The 7185-nt window shown below is 41.0% G+C and overlaps 1 long non-coding RNA gene across 1 annotated transcript; it reads left to right on the top strand.

Moving 5' to 3' along the window:
• The first annotated feature begins 299 nt into the window (after positions 1 to 299).
• Positions 300 to 6906, top strand: LOC133066556 (uncharacterized). The gene is made up of 2 exons (XR_009695162.1): positions 300 to 602; positions 6462 to 6906. It is a non-coding gene; the product is annotated as an uncharacterized LOC133066556 (long non-coding RNA).
• The last annotated feature ends 279 nt before the right edge of the window (positions 6907 to 7185 follow it).

Genomic DNA, 7185 nt, shown 5'->3' with positions numbered 1-7185 from the left:
TAGCAAATTACAGTGATGAAGTAGCTGGACCTGGATTTAGATAGAAACTTCCAATCTTTCTGAATCAGACCATTTCTTTGATAGTCACAGTATCAGTGGAATTCAAGCTTGTTCCCCAAAAGATATCCTTCACATATCTTCTCCCTACAGAACATGCAAAATGCTGCTCTGGAAACAGATCTCTGAGAAAATGCCCATGAATGGCGCAAGGTGGTGCTGTCTAGACTTGGAGGGCTGGGGGTAGGATTGAGATGCAAAAACACAGAGTAGGAAGGGACCATGTTGCATCACTTCCCTGTTGAGATGTAAACGATCTGGGAACTGTCATTGTTGGAAGGTGTAAAGCTCAGGATGAAGGAGACTGGGAGGATTTCAAAGAGGAAAGTTTGAATTTACAAAGTGGAAGCCCAATGATCAAGACTAGAGAAAGATATTGAGAAGTAAATGCCACAGAAGACACTGCAAGAAATTGACCATGAACAAACAACATGGAGGGCATGTTTATGGTGACTATTCGTCCAGAGATTTCCAAGCTTGAGCTACTTGCTCCTGGAAGGTGCCTGGGATAACAGAGGAATGGAAGAGGAAGTCCCGCCATAGAGGTGTGTGACAAAATTTAAAAAATTTCACTTGTTTGTTGACCTTATAATGGAAATACAAAGAAAGCACAGGAAAGCCCTTTGGCTGTTGGCTTCAGAAAAGAAATACTAGAAAATAAAAATAAGCCAGAACATTTATAGAAAAAGAGGAAATTCCAAACTTATCAAATGGTCGGATTTAATGTAGTTTGGAACTTGCTATTTTCCATCAGAATATTGATAACAACAGTTCAGTGAACTTGATCTGGATGCCTCATGTGGAATAAAAATGGCAGCTGCTCTTTTGTGTGAGTTCAATAGGGAGACACAGGGGACAACTGGTCTGATCCCTGATTCTGCTGTTTGGCAGGGCTTCTGGCTCAGAAACACATTGGAATGTCTTGCGTTTTTCAGGTCTTTTGTTTCCAAATGATGTTCAGGGCTGTTATTACATCTGAGAATATTACTTTTCCCACCTTGTGTATGTATGATGTCGGACACCCTGTACTGACACAGATGACTAATTTACAAGCATTACCTAAGTCTAATTAATATCAGTACCTGAAGTAGTTTATAAGATTGGATTCTAAGGCTATAATTTAGGCTTTTTCTTACTGGTCTTTTTCTTACTGGCCCCCAATATAACCAGACAATTCTCTTGTCTGGTTTCTTAAGGGACAAGCTACTTTCTTGCAGAACCATTCTTAACCATTCTTAAAACCTAGGGAAGTGTAAGACTACAGACAAGCCACAGCCCAAAGCCCAGGCTGCTGACTTGAGCACAGATGGGAGAATGTTAACAGCCAAGAAATATGAGGTCTTTGGATCTTTTCCCAGAACTGCCAGGCTAAGACCTTGGCAGAGACCCAACAGGAAACTGAACTCTATTTGCATATCCTTTTATACATGGGAGATTAAAAGCTTCAACCTTGAGTGATCACAGTTTTTGAAAAATCCCGATGAGGCATTAAAGAGAAGGAGGAGTGTCCCAAGGGAGGTGAGCTGGAGGCAAAGTAAGGTAGGTCTGAGGTTAGCACTGACTTTCAATCCCCTTTGATTAACCATGAGTGTATTTTGTTTAGTTCTTTTTCTGATTTTATCCTTATTGAGTCACATAAAGGAATCAGCCAGGCAGGAATCTGGGCATCACAATCTTGGGAATCCATGAAATGTGATCCCCTTTGTCCCACAGCTGCTTCCTTTTGTTGTTGGACAGAGACCCACAGCTTGTTAGTGCTGAAGTAGGCATGTTGTTGTTTGGTTGCTAAGTCGTGTCTGACTCTTTGTGACCCTTTGTACTGCAGCCTGCCAGGCTCCTCTGTCCATGGAATTCTCCAGGCAAGAATACTGGAGTGGGTAGCTATTTCTTCTCCAGGGAATCTTCCCAACCTAGGGATCGAACTCGAGTCTCCTACACTGACAGGTGGATTCTTTACTTCTGAGCCACCAGAGAAGCCCGAAGGAAGTGTGGTGATCAGCTAAGGTAACCTATTATACAGATGACAATCTGAGGCTCAAAGGGTTTGAGTGACTCATGTAAAGTCACAGAATAAGAAGAGAAGTTCTGACTCCCCCTCCCCCACACTTTAGTCAACAGGCTGCCAGTTCCTCTTAGTGGAAGTTTCCTCAGATCTCAGCTTCTTTCCCTCATGGGATTTGGCACAGATAATACCCTTCACTGTCTTCTACCAACAGAAAAAGCATTTCTGGCAAAATAGTAGCTCTGATTCCCTGACTTTTCTTCCTAATTCGCCTGCATAAGGTCTCTATAGTTTTTTTTTTTTTTTTTAAATGGACAAAGCCAAAGTACTGAAATGAGGATATTTACCTTTGGGATTTATTTAGGGGAACTTGAGTTTCTTGGCCAAGTGCTATGGTGAACTAAGCCTAGGTAGAAGGCATGAGGAACATGAGGATGGATAAATGTCACCCCTCACAGGCTAGTAACTAAACTTAATAGGTTCCTTTATAAGGATGAAAGAAGATCTCTGCATTCTTAATAAGGTACATTAATTAAATATCCTAAGACTGGGAAGGCCCTGCAGGAGAATATCCTCAAAGCTCGAAGGCTGAGCTTTCTGAAAATTGAGACTCTGTGGTCCAGCTATTGTCCTAGACATCTAAACCATGTCTATTGGAAGAGTTTGACATGAAAAATTCATTCCCCTTGTTACTTTTGCAAAGCTGGGACTGGCCTGGGCCACCTTCATCTGGTACAGACAGAGGGCAATGAAGACACAGTATGTTATTGGGGACCTAGCTCCTTCCGGTACTGGACTTGTCTTTGAGACTTTCACTATCATCAGTGCATGGCAGGAACTTAGAGAGGTTTTGTGGAAAGAACATTCCTGATGAGATATTTTTATGAAAAATATGCTGGCAGCACATTTGGTTGGACTTATTGGTTTGAAAAAGTCTTACTGGTTATTACCACTGTTCCTTCTCATTTTAGATCTTTATTCTCTCTTCTGCATAAAAACCACCCTCCTTCATACCATTAAGAGCTGAGGGTATTGGGACTTCCCTGGTGGTTCAGTGGTTAAGACCTTGCCCGTCAATGCAGGGGATGTGGATTCAATCCCGGGTTGGGGAGCTAAGATCTCACGTGACTTGTGACCAAAAACCCAAAACATAAAACAGAAGCACTATTGTAACAAATTCAACAAAAACTTTAAAAATGGTCTACATTAAAAAAAAGAGAGAGAATAAGAGCCAAGGGTATAGAATATTAGCATTATTGAGCACATTTGAAGTGCTAATCACCCAGGAGTGCCAGATGACTTCTAGCAATTATTTTATTTAATCTTTGTAATAACTCTGTGAAATAGGTATTATTATCTCTGTTTTATCTGTGAGGAAATAGAGGTTTAAGAAGTTGGGCAACCTTGTTCAAGGTCCCACAGTAAATGAGGAGCTATGATTCTTTTCTACTTTTGTCTGATTCCACCACCCATGCTCTTTTTATAATTCAAAGAACTCATGTATGAAAACACATATGCAGCTTATAGACTAAATTTTTTAGACCAAATATTTAAACTTGTTCATATCATGATAGGTAAAAAGACCTTACTAACATGAGGGACCATTTTCAGGTGATTGCTTTTAAGTTCAACACATTTTAATATTTTTGTGAATGATAAGCATATTTATTCTTGTATAATCACTTTTGTTATCTGCACTATATTGCCACCTATTTAAGAGAGGAAAATACGCCTACTTAAACTGTGCCAGGAAACTTTCTGTTAACACGATAAGGATGTTTTCACAGATCTGAAATGTGGGAAGGATTATAGAACGTGTTTATCTGAAACTCAGAAAATCCCACTCTCATCTTTCTTTCCCTTTGGTATAATTATATGTTTTGCTCTTTCTGTCTCTTTCCTCGAATGTTCTAGAATTCAAGGGCTAATAAAAGCAGCCATGATGCATGGTCAGCTTCACATGAGAGGCAGATATGCGTTTAACTTTCTGACCACCTGTCACCATTCAGAACAAGCCTTCTGGCCAGCAGGACTTCTGAAAGGGTCATTCAAGGCTGGTTCCTTAGGGTACCATCACATCTCTTCTCACCCTTTGGCCCAGGCACCTCTGGATGCAGTAAGTTGGAAGATGAAAAGATTGGGAAAGTTCAAAATAGCAAAGCAAAGAAACAATTTCAGATGAAAATAACAGATGGAGGTGTAGGTCTGGGACAGCGAGATCCAGCTGGAGAAAGATCACTGATCTTACATGCATATTCTCCTTTTTATTCTGCTTACTAGGGAGATTTCAACCCCCTTCAGCTTCTCTGTGGTTTGTAGTGGTGAAAGCACAAGAATACTCAGCCTCTGGTTTCAGCCTGTTTGTTTGTAAATATAAGTGATTGTTGATGTTATTCATAGTGAGAATAAATCTTCCCTCCACGGAAAATTTGAAATGCTTAACCTTAGTCCGAAGGGATTAATTTTAGAAAGAAAATTCATGCGGTCTTTCTAGAACTTGAAGGTAGTAGTTCACCCAGAAGAGTGAACTACTATGAGTGACGTACTGGAAAGTTAAACCCAGAGGCATTGCAGATGGTCCTTAGGGAGTTCCCAGTGCTTCTTATGGTCCCCGCAGATGATTCAGTGCCTGGACCTCTGGGAAAGAGGAAACCCTGATAAGAATTGTGAGAGATAAACATGATACTCTCTTCAAAAGGATGATTCATGCATTATCATAGAGGAATAGCACAAAGAGGGTCAGTCCAAATAGACACCACATGCTGGAAACTGAGGGTGGAAAAGTGCCCTCAAACATACCACTGAGGCTATCAGTCTTCTCGGTTGCAAAATGTAAGGATAGTATCATGGGGAACCCAAAGGAAATAGTTTTTCCCTCCTTGCACAGCTTCCTTTTATAGAATATAGCCTAATACAGTCAGAAACAACTTTGGGAAGGGATTGGACCCACACTTTTGCCCACAGACATGATTTAAAAGATTTAATAAGCTCCAGAAAATGCAGCCTCTTGGGTTGCATGGCACAATATCTTTGGAGGCAGCTGCCTGGGCTTGTGTCCAAGCTCAGCCGCTCACCAGAAGTATGACCTTGGGCAATGCCTTACCCTGGCCTTGCTTCCATGTTTTCATCTACTTCCTCATAGAAAAGTACTCCATGACTGTAGGCCATCAATGAACATTGTCACTAGTACCCCTTTACAACTATTGATGATTTTCATTTTAAGGAGGTTTTTCATTTTTAACTTCTTCTTGCTGAAATTTCAAAATGTTTTCTCTTTTTCTTGGCTCATAGGAAATGTTTTCTCTTTTTGTTGGCTCATAGGATGACTGATCACAGCATCACAGAGGGTGAGAAGGGGGCGGGACTTTAGGTTGTCTCAGTTCTGGCTTCCTTGCCTTGTGCATGAGCCTGGGGAGGGGTGTAGGTTCTCACAGGGCTAAAGTAGACTTTGAACACACATCCCAGTCTGGTGGGTTTCTTTTCCATTATACTTCACAGGCTTCAATTCAATGCTGCTTAATTTCTCCAAGACTTACTCAGGCTAATTCAGAAACCTGTCAGGCCAGTGACCTGTGGGAAGAGCTGCTCAGTGCTGAGTATAATAACACTGCCATTCTTATAATCTTCTAGCACCTCATTAGCTTTCTTTTTCTTAACAGCATTGTCATATGGTGGACTTGCATTTGTTTTGAAAAAGAAAGAAGGGGAAATTTTTGTCTCTGAATGGAAGGCAGGCTCAGGCCATTTATCCACCCATTCTTCAGTAGACAGGATCAGAGGCACTGCCGTGGGGACAAAGGTCAGGGAGTGAGGAGAAGGGTCCCTGATGAGTGGGGTTTACTTAGGCTGAGAAGATAGAGTGGGAGACCAGCCTTTCGTCTTTATACTGAACACCTGTTATGAACTTGGAATGGAGCTAAGCTCCCAGAGGGATGGAAAATGCCTAGGACAGCATTTGAGGTTTCATGGAGTCTCTTTAGAAAGGGGTAGAAAGCAAGGGTGGACGTGTAGTGGACACTCTGGAGTTCTTTGGAGCTCTGGATTCTCACAACACCCATGAGACATCTTATTCTTCCAGCTCAACTTGGCTAGGAGGAGATTTTCCAGCTGACCAGAGTGGAGAATAGCAAAGCAGGGATATGGGCTGAAAATATGGGGGTGACAGGGTGCTTTCCTGTGGCAACCAGGTCAGGGAGTGGTGGGAGGTGTTCATGACCAGGGATTGGAAGCCCTGCTGTCTTTTGGATTTTCTACCAGCTGGCTGTGGGCTGGAGAGAAAGTCAGTTTCTCCATTTCCTAGTTCACCTAATGAGGGGAAAAAATATTACCTACCCCAGATTCCATTTGCCAATAATGCAATTCTACCATCTTGCTTTTCATGTTCTATGTTTTGACCTTTCAGCACATCTTCCTCCCCACCGGTACTAATTCATGGAACTACATCACGTTGGTTTTAAAAAATGGAAATCTGAATGCTTGGTGACAGAGCTTGCAGCAAGAGAAGAAGAAGAAAAAAACTGTTGCCTATTCCTCCAAGTTACAGAAAAACTGGTACTATTATGCATCATAAAACTGGCAATTAAAATGTTATTTCTAACAGAAAATTCTGGAAAACACCCAGACTCTAAAAAAATCTTACTGCTCATCCCAGACCTTTGCTGAAATGTAAGCTTCTCCTTGTAGCCTTTCTTGACCAGCTGATTTAAAAAATTTGCCTCCATCAGACCCCTGATTTCCTACTCTCTCTCCCTCCCTCCAAGTCTTCTCCATGGCAATCATCACAATCTAACACATATTTTACTTATTTTGTATTTATTTTCACTAAAATAAACTCCTGACCTTCTGTATTCCCAGTGTGTCTAGAAAAGTACCTAGCATATAGTAGCTACTTAATAAATATTTGTTGAATAAATAATGGTGTTATATTTTACGAAAATAGCTTTAATCTCCAAAAGTCTACACTTTGGATTGATTTCCTTTATTAATAATTTGCTATCCTAGTAATGTATTTATACTGACAGTTCTTTTTCAGAAAGTTATAAATTCTCCTGGGGCTTTGTCCTTAAGCCAGAAAATGATCATTAAAGCTTCCCTATTCTCTCACATGTATGCAGGCAATGGAAAGC

Source organism: Dama dama, chromosome 12 (genome assembly GCF_033118175.1).
Source record: "Dama dama isolate Ldn47 chromosome 12, ASM3311817v1, whole genome shotgun sequence".
Classification (NCBI taxonomy): Eukaryota; Metazoa; Chordata; class Mammalia; order Artiodactyla; family Cervidae; genus Dama; species Dama dama.
This window is presented reverse-complemented; position numbering and strand designations above follow the sequence as displayed.